This window comes from Camelus bactrianus, chromosome 7 (genome assembly GCF_048773025.1).
Source record: "Camelus bactrianus isolate YW-2024 breed Bactrian camel chromosome 7, ASM4877302v1, whole genome shotgun sequence".
NCBI lineage: Eukaryota > Metazoa > Chordata > Mammalia > Artiodactyla > Camelidae > Camelus > Camelus bactrianus.
The window spans coordinates 81,168,524-81,183,928 of NC_133545.1; positions in this window are offsets into that span (position 1 = coordinate 81,168,524).

A 15,405-nucleotide genomic window follows, 5' to 3' on the forward strand; every position below is an offset into this window, starting at 1 on the left:
CCAACAGGAGGGTAATGATGGCTCAGTGGTAGAGCATATGCTTAGCAGGCACGAGGTCCTGGGTTCAATCCCCACTACCTCCATTAAAAAACTAAATAAAATCTTTTTTGAAAAGTGTGATTGCCAGCTGTGATGGCACTGACATACTGTGAAAGGCTTGCCAGTGAAATGGCGATGGGGAGAATGCTGCTTTGTGTGGCTCAGGGTAAGGCTGAGGTCAGCTGCTCAGAAGCAGTTTAGTGCCTGGAGGCTGTGGGTGGAGAAGGAGGTAGCTGGGGCTGGTGAAGTAACCCAGGTAAGTTTGCCAAGGTTCTGAGCAGGGCTTGGCTGCTCAGGCTAAGACTGCCTCAGTCCGCTGCTAAGAAGTACAATTCTTTCCTTGTGGATCTGTTTGTCTTGCACTGAAACCAGGAAAGGGATTTGGTGGCTCTCACCAGCTAGGAAACCAGTAAACATTTTTACTTACTCAGGTTCCCTTCTCCCTTTCATCTTTTGTCTTTGTTTTCCTTTTCTTGAAAGCTTATTAGATCTCAACAAATCACCACACCCAGCAGGATGAATTTAGGGTTGTAAGCCAAGGGTAGTTTTTGTGTTGACCCTGCGGAGATTCACCACTGGGGTTTCCAACTGTCTAACAGGAGAGGAAGGTGAGTTTCATCTGACACAAACTCCAGCTGCAGAAAAGAGCAATCTGAGCGGATTCTATGTTGTTTTGAACCTACTTGTCTTGCTCCATCTTGTAAACAGATGTACAGTCCTTTCTTGTGAAGGGGGAAAAAATGCAGCGTTGTTCTTTTGTACAAGTCAAAAGTCTTTGGACAACTGGCCTAAGATGCTATGCATTTTAAAAAATAGTTACACAATATTTTGCATGAGTATCCAGTTGCCCCATCTGATTATTATTCATCTATGTCATTAGACTTTCCAACCAACAGACACCATAACCGTTAGTGCACTCTCTTGACTCAGAAGTGCTAAGGGAGTGTACCCTTATGATAAAAGTAACCCAGGCCAACTTAACTCTGCACCGCTGGGCTTTGTCCGCCGTGGCACTACTGAAAACTGAGAATTCAGGGTGCATGAATCTGCGGATCCCATCTGACACGTCACCCTGCACAACCCTCTCCCCTCTCACTTTCTACAACATGAGACCACGAAGATAACAACCAGGCCAAAGGCTCCTCTAATACCTGAAATGTATTTGGTTATTAGATGCCCTAAGAGCCCTTGAGGCATCAGGTGCCTTTGGCACAAGAGATTTGAGCTGGTTTGGAAATGGGCCATGAATTCCCTTGCTTTATTTTTGAAAACCCTAAACACAGATGTTATGAGACAGAGAATATTAAAATCACATATTGCCCTGAAATACAGTGTCTGTTTAAAAGTATATAGTAGCTGGTCATCTTGAATCTGTCACATTTTAACATTTAAGAAAAAAAAAATGAATGGGGAGGCGCTGTAATACTGTTCACATTGAGCCACTCTCCTCTGCATTATTCTAAGCAGTGAACACACAGATATGCTTGACCTGTAGGGCACAGCGCCCCAGGAAGGCATAAAACCATCTCCGAGAAAGGGAGACTTAGTTCGGAAAAAAAAAAGCATATTCAATAATACAATATTTTATATTGGGAAAAATGTTTTACAGTTCAAACTAAGAAAGTAAAGTTGGTTGAAATGATCTGACCAAATAGAGATACACAGGAGGTAAAAGGGTTCTCAGCCTGTGGCCTGGCAGAGTCCAGGTAGCGGTCTCGTGTAATGACAGAGACAGAGACAGAAAGCAAAAGAGACAACAAGGAAGTGAGAGACGGTGAGAAAAAGAGTCTGCTAGGACTTTAAAAGCTGCTAAAACAGCTAGAATCCTCAATTTCCTTCTGAGAGTCGTTAACTTTTCCAGAATTGATGTCAAGGAAGACCCCGTTTTGTGATACTTCTCTGGGAAAGGACGTATGCATATTGTGTGTGTACTTGTATGTGCCCCGTACCGTCATAAGTGGTTTATTTTACCATGACAGTGTTGGAGGCTAAATTACTGCTCCAAGATTATTTATAGATAGTGGTTTGAACCAGAGGGTTTCCTTTCCTTGTTTGGGTGATGGACCCCTGGATATCAAATTTCCTCCGTCTGCACTGTTGTCCCATGAAACTACTTGATTCTATGAACATAGAGCTTGGCAGTACTTGATGAAGCATATTTATGAGTTAAGTCCAAATGAATCCAAAACATATGGATTAAATTTCCCTTGAAATATCTAAATTAAAGGTGGAAAGCACTTCGAAGAATCCATTGGGGAACTGCTGTTCCTCAGGCCAATTTTAAAGTTTGAGCTATTTTTCCCCAGTCAGGAGAATTCCAAGTTTGCCCATGTGGCCCGGTACATGAAGGTCTCCATCTTGGCTCTCCCCCGGCTACTGCTGTCCCAGGGCAGACGGACCTTGATCTTCCAACAGTGACCCCACCGTGATCCAGAGGGCCACGTATCAGGCCAAACAGAATGCTTTATTGAGTGATATAGCTTAATGTCCCTTCTGGGTGCCTGCCTCATCCAAAACCTTAAGCACAATTAATGCCAAATGTATAGAAATAAAGAGAGAGTTAGGAAGTCATCCAAAAAGCATTTTGAGGCAGAATAAGGATCACATTGGCTTTCCCTCCCACAAGCCAAAGCTATAGTGACAGGAGCTCAGTAAATTTTTAAAAGAAAAACAAAACAAAACAAAACAAGAAAAGCTATACAGTCCTCATGATTTCTTCATCTACAGATAAGCCAGTCTCTTCTAACATTTAGAACAACTACATGGTATCTGAACCTTATCCCACGATGTTGAATTTGGTTTGTTTGTTTTTTTGCATTTGGCATCTTGAATTATAATAGTAATAACTTCAAATGAAGGTTCTTCAAATAGCTCCTGAAATAGCTGATTCCCTAATTATTATTATTTAAAAATTTTTTTCTTTGTGCATACTAAGGATCATCCAAGGATCTCAAACCATCAATCACCAAAGAGATTTATGTTTTCACTGGCAAGAGTTGGATTTTCCTCAGGCTAATGCCCCTTCATTGAGGCTAGTGGACTGTCAGAATTCAGTGTTCTTGAAATCTCACCATGTCCTCATTATACATGAATCTTACCTTGTAACAGTGTCTTTATTTTTCATTTTTAAAATATATTTTTATTGAAGAATAGTCAGTTTACAATGTTGTGTCAACAGTGTCTTTAGAATTCAGCAGATTCAGGCATATTGGGCACCAAAAATGCTCTTTCTGATCAGTGCTTGGCCCGTGAGATTGCAACTGGGTCAAGACAAGTGGTTATAATTTCATCATATCTAAAGAAAAACAGCTTTCTCCCTCTCACCAAAAGGAAATGAGAGAACATGCCTGCACTTAATGACATTCTTAAACCCACTACAAATGAGTTTGAACTTTATTCTTTTATACTTAGCACTCATCACAAATAAATATCCTGTGCTGATTAAGTTCCAGTTGTCAGGAGTTATAATGTTTTCATTGTTTTACTATTTTACTGTTTTTCAAAATTTTACATCTAATTGTAACACTCCAAATCCTTGTAAATCTATACAGATGAATTTGGAGAAGTGAATTTTTCAGAAACTGACATTGTGGGGAAAACACACTTAGGAAATTTACATCAGAAGGCATGTTTTGTGGCCAGAAATAACTGATACTGCTGTTTACATCCAACAAGCGAGCAAGGTAATAGCTAACTTGTTCTTTTCTCTGTGTGGTCATTACCTTTCTGTCTAGATTTTATCCTGGCCAACCTTGAATGGGAGAATATTATGAAAACACTGGAACAGACAACGCCCATATAACGTATTCTCAGTGACCCTCAAGTAATAGTTTAGACTTTGGTCTAGAACAAAGCAACGAGTTTCCCGGGAGAGCCTGAGTGTTTTAATAAGAGGTCATCCCAAGTAGAGATGCTGAACGTATGATGACTGCTTTAGGGTGTATCTGTTCTGTGCAGATATTTCCTCCATCCTGTCATCATCCTCCAGGCTCTCTGGGCCAGACCTCCCTGTGCCTTGACCCCCTGGCTCTCTCCCACAGGCTTTACATCTGGCTCAATCTTGCTCTCTGACTGGAGGGAGCAGTGGGATTCTCCATTAAGTATTCGAGGCTTGACATCTGGCTTTTCCTCCATGTTTCTCTAATCAAGTTATGGGAAGCCAACTTTTAGTGGCAACCCACTCTCAGAGAGAGCACTGATGTTTCTGTTTCTCCTTGTCACATACTGAGCATTATCCTTTGTCAGAGAGGAGGGAAGATAAAAATCCACTCTCCAAACAATTAAAGGACCACTGTCCTGTATTTTTACATGTAAAAGGTGATCCTGAAGAATGCGTGAAGCCTTCATTTTCCACCCGTGTTCTTTTTTCCAAGTATATGGTGTGTGCACATGTGTTTGTTCTGGACACAACTTTTTTTTTTTGTACCAATGGATCAAAATTACCTGAAGTTTGATGAACATTTGAATCATTCATTTTACTCAAAGCAGTAAATTTTATGAGCAAAATCAGCCATATCAAATGGAGAGGAGTAATATGTAGGCAAAACAGTACAACGACGGCTTTTCTTTACTATGTTTCTTTCCTTCTTACACCCACTTCTTAAGGCTGCTACTGGACCTAAGTAGACATACATGACTCTAGTGTGAACTTGCACGCCCTTACCTGCTTGGCGGGGAAGCATGTATGCTTCAGACGTTGACGAGACATACAGCATTTCTGTCTTGGTTAGTTTTTGGCTGCTTTTGTAAAGATTCAATGAGTTTATGAAAATGGGGTTATAAGGTCAGTTGTCCTTGCCCCTTGTCATTAAAATGAACTATTCTCGACTGCTTTTTAGCCTGCTGGTAGCCTCCAGACAGCGTCTAAAGAACAAGTCCCACCAACTACCATGGCCTTAGGTCTGACTCTCTGTGGCCACACAGACAGGTACTAAGGAATTCACTCGAGAGTAATTGTGGTTTCCAAGGATGGAATGCTCTTGACTACTTGGGGAAGCATTACAGAACAACCGAAAGGGTTCAGACTTAGACCGAAAGTCTGCCTCCACCCGTTATCAGTCCTGTGGTCTGCAGTAAGTTCCACCACTTCTCTGAGCCTCCATCCCCATACTTGTCACCTACATCTCAAAGTTGTCATGATAACTAAATGAGACAAGCTATGTAGAACTTGACCCAAAGTAGGTCCCAACACATGTTAATCAAACTTCTCAGCATTGCTGGACTAATTTCCAATCCCTCTGCTTATGATTGTTTTCTCTTCCAGTATAAGATAGAAAGTTCGAGGAAAGATACAATATTTCTGTTGTTGCAGAATTAGTTTGATCTGCCGAATTTCACCAGGTACCAAAGATTGTTTAGGGCAATGTCTACAGGACTTGGCTGCCTTGAGAGCAACAGGAACTGGCATCTTTAGGTTTTCTGTTCCTTGCAGAACTTGGAAACTTGCTCAGGAGAATTTGAACGGGGAGAATTGTTGCATCTTGTAAATACATAATTGTACTTTTGACAGATAAAGATCATTTTATCTAAATAGGTGCATTTCAAGGTAGGATAGTAGTTACTAGCATGGTAGCTTTTCATGTTGTCTAAAGGAACTAAATGCAATTCCTAATCCTATATCATGTACAGTCAATGAACTGTTGTGCTCCCCATGGAAAAATTCCAACCCAACCTGAATTTCATAGTCATTCAGAAGGCTTTTGTGAATTAAAACCAGTGAGAATGCATTTAACTGGAAGCCTCATTTCTTCTTTCACTTGAATCAGCCCTACTTGACTAAATGCAGAATGGTAAGAAAATTCTCATTCATCTCTATATTACACACCCAGTAATGTTATTAATAGTAAATCTTATTTTTCTTTGACCAGGATAATAAAAAAAAAATGAAGCCAGAAAGAGGAGACTTGGGGAAATATGGTAAAGAAGAAAAAGATCATATAGTATCTATTTTCTCAAATCTAACAAAATGAGGTCATAGTGTGTTTACAGCATCAAACACATACACACACACACACACACAATCTTACAGAAAAAAAAGGTACAACCTTAGACGATAATCTTTGCAAAGTTATGAAAGAGAAAGACAGATAATCAATTTGAAAATTGGTGTGTCTCTTAATCATGACCCTCAGAATCAGTCTGGGGAAAAGAAGTGGAAAAATCCAGAATGAAACTCCATGAATGTTTCCCAACTGAGGGAGACTTAGACAAGAGGGAATGTGGGAGGTACTTGGGCAGGAGATGGGGAGAAACAAAGACAAGTCTGCAAATTAGGAGATCCCCCTTCGACACTCCAAGGACTCACCTGGGATCAAAAAGCAAAAAGCTGGACAAGACTCCTCCCTGCAGAACGGGAGTCACCTTGAGTTGTCAGCCTCCAACAGGAACAGGTACTTAGCTGAAAGGAAGACAAAAGAGAAAATAAACAAAACCTCAGAGAGTGAGTTCTGAGGGGCTGAGGCGCCTCGGTGAAAAAGGCAAACAGCAGCTACGTTAAGGAACTGCTTCTTCAACTTCTAAACTATAAGTTGGGGCCCATGATCATGGGTTTCACTCATTCTGCCCTCAGTCTGCTGGGAGGCGAAGGGGACAGCTGCCCGAGGGCTGTGGGTATAGCAGGGGAGGGGAACACTGGGAGTGGACTCTGTCACCTACTGAGGAGCCATCCTGAATGGGTGTGGGAGAAGGGATTTCTGTACCTGAAGGTAACCCAGCAGGATGGAGGGATGCCCTGGGCCCGGTGAAGTGAACCCAGCTCACACTGCTTCACCAAACTGCTAAAGGCAGAGCAAACATTAGGCCCCTCAGGCACAGGTAGAAAAGTGCTGCCTTCTCTACTCTCTCCAAGCTCTTGGGGGAAAGAAGCCAAGTTCATGGTAACACACACTATCCTGACTCCAAACTGAAGCCCTAAGGACAAAGCTAAGGAAAGGTGGCAGAATGTCCAGGAAAACTCATCTGCACGTTATCAGAACAAAGATCTAATAGAAGTTATAGACTTGCTCATAACATAATGAGACGAAAAGAAATATTATGGTGACTGGTTACATGGTATCAACATCTATATCATGGTAACTAGGATTGTGCTGGTAAGTGATTTAACAACACAGGGGAAATAATGCAATTTGTAGCATCTGCCAATTGCCGCAGGGTAAATACTCCCACCATAGCCAGTTCAACCTGCCAAAGTGACATCACTGAATGTGCCGTTGGGAAGAGATGTAAAGATTTGACACTCATGAATCAGCTCCACAAACCACTGACGGTAACTATGTGAGAATTCCGCTGCAATATGTACGGAGTACAGGAAGCGCAGGCTTCAGACAGACAATGCTTGCATTCTGTAAGATGAGGTCAGCCAGGAAGTGGAGGAAAATTCCCTGCAAAGCTAGAAAGAAAGTTTTTCTTTCTAGAACTTCAACAGAACAAAAAATTTTTAAAAAGAAAGGCATCAAGGACAAAACATTAAAATAGAATACAATTTCAAAGCTCAGGAAATGAATTCAGGATCAAAATAAAGCAATTAGAGAAAAACTAAATAAATCAGAAATATCAGGAACCCAACTGGCATCACTGAAAATTAGTAACCAAGAAAAAGGCTTTTTATCAATGAAAGAATGAAGAAAAAAATGAGGTTAAAACAGTTTTAGAAATCAGTAACTATCGGACATATTTGAAATCAAAGACCCAACAAATGGTAGGGAAAGTATACTCCATAGATCAATTTCATATATAAATATGAATTCAAGAATCTTAAAACATGAGCGAATAAAATTCAGTAGTACCTTGAAAGAAAAACGCAGCATAATCTGGTAGAGTTTTTGCAAGAATGAATCATTTAATTCATCATATAAATAGATCAAAAGGTAAAAGCGTATTTAGTTCAAATATATCAAAACATAATTTAATACAATTCAACATCCATTGCTAATTTTTATAAAAAGAGCACCGGCAGAACTCAATGGCTACTCCTGTGACATTCCGTGTATTTACATTCTGTGCATTTATGTGGGCATTTGCATATGTATATGTGTAAATACATACAGTGAAAAGCCACCACCATGTTCAGGATAAAACACTGGAAGTATTCTTAAGAATCAAGACATGGATGCCCCCTGTAACTACTATAATGAACATTGTTCTGTAAATAGCAGACAAGGCAATTAAGGAACACATATAAATCAGGTATAATAATTGGAATGCAGATGCAAAAACTGTCACTATTTGCATAATATACAATTAATACCTAGAAAGCTCAAGAGAATGAACTGAAAAATGATTAGAAAGAATGGTATGTATTAAGGAGCTAGTTACAAAATTAAGACTTAAAAAAATCAACAGCCTTTCTATGTGCAAACAATATCCAATTAAAACAGATTGGATAAACATTTCCTTTACAATAGAAAAATAGGAATTATATATTTTATGTAAATTACCTGTAGACAAAGGACTTGAAAGAAAACTCAAATGTTAAACTATATCATCTCCTGGAGAAGACCACTGAATGCTGAAAAGATTCATTTATTTATTCATTCACTTGCTCAAAAAACATTTATTGAAGACCTAGTATATATCAAGCATTGTTCTAGGCCTTGGGGAGACAGCAGTGAACAAAACAGACACAAGTCCCAGACTAGTCTAGTGAAGGGGGGCAGACAATATACCATAAGTGATGTTGATGAGTGCTGTGGAAAAAAAATTAAGCAGGGAAAGGAGCTAGAGAGTGCTGAAGAGTTGCATAAAAGCTTCTTCTTTCAAACAGCGTGGCCAGAAGGCCTCACTGACAGGTGGCAATTAAAGCTGTGACCAAAGGAAGAAAGGAGGCAAGTCATGTGCAAAGTCCTTGAAGTGGGAGAGGATTCGGGTGTTTAAATACAGCAAGCAGGCCCACGTGGTTGGTGTGGAGGAAGAGAGGAAGTAATCAGAGATGGGTTGAGAGAGAAAGCCAGGATGAACCGCACCAGGTCCCTCGGCCAAGTACAACTCTGGCTTGTAGTCTGAGTGAGATGGGAGCCCTTGAAGGGTTTTGGGCAGAGAAGAGACATGCTCAGGTTTTATTTTACAGGGATGACACATTTTAATCATCCCAACCTATACAATTTGATTTATTTAAATTATTACAGTTTGATGTGTGTGCATTTCAAATGTACTTACCACCTGATGAAAATAGTGTAGAAAAATTACAGTATAGATAGATCATTGAAACAGAATCAAAATAAAACAGATTGAAATGTTCAACATCACTAATCATCATGGAAATGCAAATCAAAGCCACAATCAGATATCACCTCACACCTGTTAGAACAGTTATTACTGAAAAGACAAGAAATAACAAATGTTGGAGAGGATACGGAGAAAAGGAAACACTTATGCACTGTTGATGGTACAGTAAATTGGTGCATAGTCAATGGGAAACAGTATAGAGATTCCTCAAAGAATTAAGAATAAAACTACCATATGACCCAGCTCTTTGACTTTTGGGTATTTTCTGAAGAACACAAAAACACTAATTAGAATAAATATGTGCACCCATTACTTACAATAGCTGAGATATGGAAACTAAGTGTCCATCAATGGATGAATGGATAAAGAAGATGTGGAATACTACTCAGCCATAAAAAAGAGTGGAATCATACCATTTGCAACAACATGGATGGACCTTGAAGGTATCCTGCTAACTGAAATAAGTTAGAAGGTGAAAGACCAATATCATGTGATTTCACTCATATGTAGAATCTAAAAAATAAAATAAAATAACAAAACAAAAGCAAACTCACAGATATAGACATCAGATTAGTAGGGTGGGCAAAATGGGTGAAAGGGGGCAACTGTATGGTGACGGATGGTAACTAGACTTCTGGTAGTGATCCTTTGAAGTGTATACAGGTATCAAATTATAATGCTACATATTTGAAACATAATTAAAAAAAAACTCAGAATTTAATATAAAACAGGGCTTCAATTCAGTGAGGAAAGGATGCTTTACTTAATATTTGCATAATTGGTCATCAATCTGGAAGAAAACAAGACTGAATCCCTACCTCACAGCTTATCAAAAATAAATTCTAAGTAGATTAAAATTTTGAATACTAAAAATAAAAAAATTTCAAAGTGCATTTATTCTTTGACCATATGATCCCACTGCTAGAAATTACCTGAGATACATTGATAAAAATTTTCCAAACGTCATCTATAATAGAAAAAACTGGAAACACCCAAATGCTAGTCACTGAAAGTCTAATTAAATTTCTTAAATGTGCATTTATACAATAAAATACCATGTAACTATTTAAAGAGAATAAGGCAGATCTATGTTTACATGGAAAGATCTTGTAGCTATTTCATTTAATGAAAAGAATAAAGCAAAGTCAAAAATATCATGTTTAGTATGTTTATGTAAATTTTTTAAAAGGAGTTATAAATAATAATTATATTAATTACATTAGTAATAAAAAATAATAATGCCCAGCACTTATTTAATTATGACTATGTGCCAGGTGCTATTTTAGGCCCTTTACGTGCTTAAACAACTCTAGAAGATAGGCCTCTGTGAGTCAGAAAGCCAAAGTAAATTGCCCATGTTCTCAGCAAATGATGGAGCCAGGATTCAAAACCAGACAGTGCAACTCCGAATCCTGCACTGTTGACTGTTAATCACTGTGCTGTAGGGGACACACACACACACAATTATTTTCTAGATACAAAAAATTATTATTTGTAGCTACCAGGGGTAGAAAAATAAAGTCGGCTACTGGAATATGGGCCACTTACATACATTTGATAACTTTCTGTACGTGTTTGATTTTTTAAAAGCCATATGCAGATTTTAATTTTTCTTGATGAAACAAGTAAGAAAGCTTAAAAGAAAGGAGGAGAAAAAAAAAAAAAAAAAAAAAAAAAGGAAGGGATCCCAGGCGTCCTCAGGAACTCTAGGGAAAAATGACCCCAGCTGGCATAAATCTCTCGCTGTGGCACCGAGCAATGAAACTTGAAGTCACTGACCCTGAGAGGGGCAGGCTCTTTGCTTTGAGTTTCCTTTCCTGGGCCGGTCTATGGGACTGACTTGCTGGGGCAGAACGTGGGCGCCACTGTGTTGCATTTCCTATCAGCAAAGAGATCAGAGAAGGATGCTGCCCTCTCTATCATGTCTCTCCTATCGATCGATCCAATTCTCTCTTCTGTGTGCCTGACACGGTGATACCCGGGAGCCCAGAGAGGGCTGCTGGACTCCAAGCAAACAACAATGCCAGGGGGTGCTCACTTATCGTCCCCTGGGAAGAAAGGCCTGAGAGCCAGCACTGGCTGGCTAAGTTCTTGGCACGGGGGCTTGGTTTCTTTGGCAGGAAAGAAGTCACCATATGTCTCCAGGCACCAGCCAGTTGGCCATCTCCAAAGGAGGAGTTACTGTATCCATCACTAGAGGGCTCAGGTGTCAAGCACGCTGGCAAGCTCCTCGCTGCTACCTGACACCCCCAGAATGCTGCATTGTTCTCTCCCAGGTTCTGAGAGAGGGTAAGAGAGGCGACCAGGCCATTATTGTTGGGCCACAGAGAAACAAAATCAGCCCTTCCGCAAGTCCATAGTTGGTGTGAACTGATGAAGTGGCTGGTGCAAACGGCCAAAATAAAAGGACTTTGTGGTATTCCAAATCTCTTCCTCCGTGCACTGTTCAGAAGTGTTTTCCCCGACTCGTGCCTTATTTTCTCCAGTGGTATAAGGAATGGGTGCAAATCAAGGCCTAACCGTTGACTCACAGAGCTGGGTGTTCAGAAAAGTTACAAGAGGAGGCTAAAAAATTATGTTTATGAGGGTATGTGTGTGTGTACAAAGAAATTACTTGCTTCCAGCACAAGGAGTCAGAGAGAATGCATGTACTTATAAGGGATGAGGTTTAGGAAACTGTTGCAAAAGCAGGTTGCATGGACTCAAGAGGAGGTATTTGGAAGTCAGAGGTGGGGAATGGAGTAGTTTTTCCAGCTATCTTTGTTCTGGATGCTTCATGAATAAGATTTCTTTAAAAAGAAAAAATGTTAATCGAATTCATATCAGGTTTTTGACTTCTCCCTTGACAAGAAATTATTTATCTTCCTCTAGATCAGAGATTCTCAAACTCTTTGGTCTCTGGAACACTCTGCACTCTTAAAAATTACTAAGGGTCCCAGACAGCTTTTGTTTATATGAAATATGCCTATCTATAGGTACCTTATTAGAAATAAAAGCTGAAAAAAATCTGAACTGTTTAATAATTTATTAAAATAACAATAATAAACCTATCCCATGTAACATATTTTAAACAAAATTACTATATGTCCCCCCCAAAATAAAATCATTTTATATTTTTCCAAATCTCTTTAATATCCGCCTTAACAGAAGTCTGCTAGATTTTTACATCTGCTTCTGCATTCAACCTGTTGTGCTATTGGTGTTATTATGGTCTCTAGAAAACTCCACTGTACAATCTTAAGAGAATGAGAATTTCAAAAGGCAAATAATGTCTTCCTGTTTATGAAAATAGTTTTGACTGCAAAGGCGTTTCATAGAATTTCAGGGACCCACAGGTACCCTCAGGACACACTTGGAGAACCACTAGTCTGATTAACAAGCAGGCAGTTGAGTAATTGAGTGCGCTGGGTTTGAGGAAGGCCAAGGATGATTTTGAAAAGCAAGCCAGGTGAGGCTGTGATTGAGAAAAATGCATGAAAAAAAAATACATGTCCAGTTAAACAACAGCAACAACCCAGAGTCCCTCACACCCAATTCCACAGTTTCATGGCTGGGCAACTGGGGACCTCTGATGAATTCAATAATCAAGAGTTTGTGAACTTAGAACTGAATTAGAAATCCAGTGGCTTTTTCCCCCTTAAAATGTGTTGTATTTGGAACTTTGTGCCAAGTTCATTTTGCATGAGTGGCAGCCTAAATGTAACTAACCACAGGTTAAGATGGACAGGGAAGGTCTTTGTCTTTTGGTTGGAAGCTCCTATTTATCTCTCAAGAATTTGTGGGGAGCTGATGAGAAAATAGATGGAAAAGCCCGCTGCGAAGTCAGCGCAATAAAATATAAGATTTATTTGTTTGTTTCTATGTTTGTTTGATTTTTGGAAGGGTCTATGTGGGATAGCTGCCATGTTGAACTCTGAAATCTGACCATCAGGGAATACATGGACCACACAGAAATCTGATCTGCAGGGAATATATGCACCACACAGATAGTTAAAAATGGGAATACACAGTAAGAAGTTTAATACATTCAAATTCAATAATAATCACTCACAAGGTCATGAATCCTGAAAAAACACGAATTGGCTTATGGCAAATAGACCCAAGTAAGCTTTCTGAAATATTGGATGACTTGTAAAAGAAATTTCTTCCCCCAGTAACTGGAAAGACTAGTATGTATTAAGAGAACTGTGGGTTTGCAGCACAAGAATCCCCAAGATCAAGAACACACACACACACACACACACACACACAAACACACACACACACAGGGTTTAGGTGTCCCTGTTTTGTAGATTTGTCCAACTCCAGCCTTGCCTCTAGATTCAGAATCCTGAGATAGCATCACAAAGATTTCTGATCTTTACTGATAAGCATCTTCTTACTAGCTGTAAGATCCTTGGCAGTTAATTAACCTAGAAGGGACCCATTTTATCATAAAATCTTTCACAGAATTGTGAGGATTCAATGAGATAAAATATGCACAGATCCTAGCTCTTCGCCTGGTACTTAGAAAACACTCAGAAAATTCACTCTACTCTCACGCACCTCCCTACCCACCTAGTTTAAAAGGACAGGGCAATTCACAATCTTAAGGACTTTAGAACTTTGTATTTTGGCCTACTAGAGAAATAACCTATCAAGAGAAACGTGAAACTGTCATGTAGTTTAGGGGTGGGGGAATGCTGCACCCGTGCATAAGCATTTGTAATTGGTGCCAAATGTAGTAAGGCTAATTGTGTGAAAGCAACCCAGACTACAGTTATTAGTTAGTGTAATCAGTTAAGCAAAAATCTGCTTTTCTGGGTCTTAATAACCTGCAAAGAGAAGTTAAGTCTGGAAAACACAAGCACACGAATGAATCAGGCGAATTGAGTCTTAGGATTATACAAGTTCACAGGTAAGAACCCAAGCTCCGTCTGTACCAAGTGCAGCGGGATAACATTACAGGATCTAGCAGACGTCACGCTGCAAAGACTGCAGACTGAGCAATCTGGGGTCAGGGGGCAAACAGTGCTTCCCCTGGTTCAGCACAGTGCAGGGAAATGACAACAAAAAAGGAGATGTAGCCACACTTAAACTTCAAGTCCAGAAATGGACACTCTACTGGTGACAAGGCAAAAATATCCACAAGTAATTTGTTGGTGAATTTTCGCTTTGCATGCCATAGATTAATTTAAAGTACAGACAATATTTATTATTCTTGACTAGCCAGAATGGAGATGTCTAATACACAAAGGAATTTTTTTTCTTCTTCTAGAGTTTGAGATTTCTTTCCCATGAGGGAAGGATAGACTGTCATTTGGGTAAAACTCCTAACTTTTGAGTCAGTTTAGTATTTGATGAGGAACCTGTGGATGAGGTGACTGACTTGAACTTCAGACTTGTTTTTTTCTCCCGTGGTCACCTGTGCTTCAGTGCACACAAAAATGACTGTCCCAGACGCTACGATGTTTATATGGTTATATCAGAGTAGAGACTCGAGTGAAGGGGAACAGTGTGACAGCCACGCCTAACCATGCATTGACAGATGCTTCACATGGCCCAGGGTGTCAGATGTGCGGCTGTGACGGGGCCCCTAACACTAATCTTACATTCCCAGAGCCTCTCCTTTATTCCAGCCTTGTCTTGCTCATTGTCAAGTTTTCTCTATTCCTCTGGTGTCTCTCTCTTCCTATTATGATTCAGTTCTTTTTTCATATTATTATCTTTTCCTGTTTTCCCTCTGTTCTCTTCTCTTCCCCTGTTCTCTTCTCTTCCCCTATCTTCTCTATTTTTTGTACTAACTGATCATAGCATGAACAAGTATTTTAAATAGCTCTATCTTAATAAGACAAATACAGCATTTCCCCTCAATCTAACTTTACACCAATGTTTGAATGCAACCTCTCTATAACCTGTGTACTTTCCAAATTGTAGTTTTCTACTCCTTGAACATTGAGTATGTATTCATACATTTGGATATTTTGTCAGAAATGTCCTTTCTGACTTTTCTGCCTACCGATATATTATCAATACGCCACGCCTCAATTCAGATGTCACTTCCTACATGAGCCTCTTGCAATCCTCTGAGGTACTCTTCTTTAGATGGTCCCTTAGTTTCTAATTTTGTGATCTAATCCAATCCCATAACTTTACTTACAACCT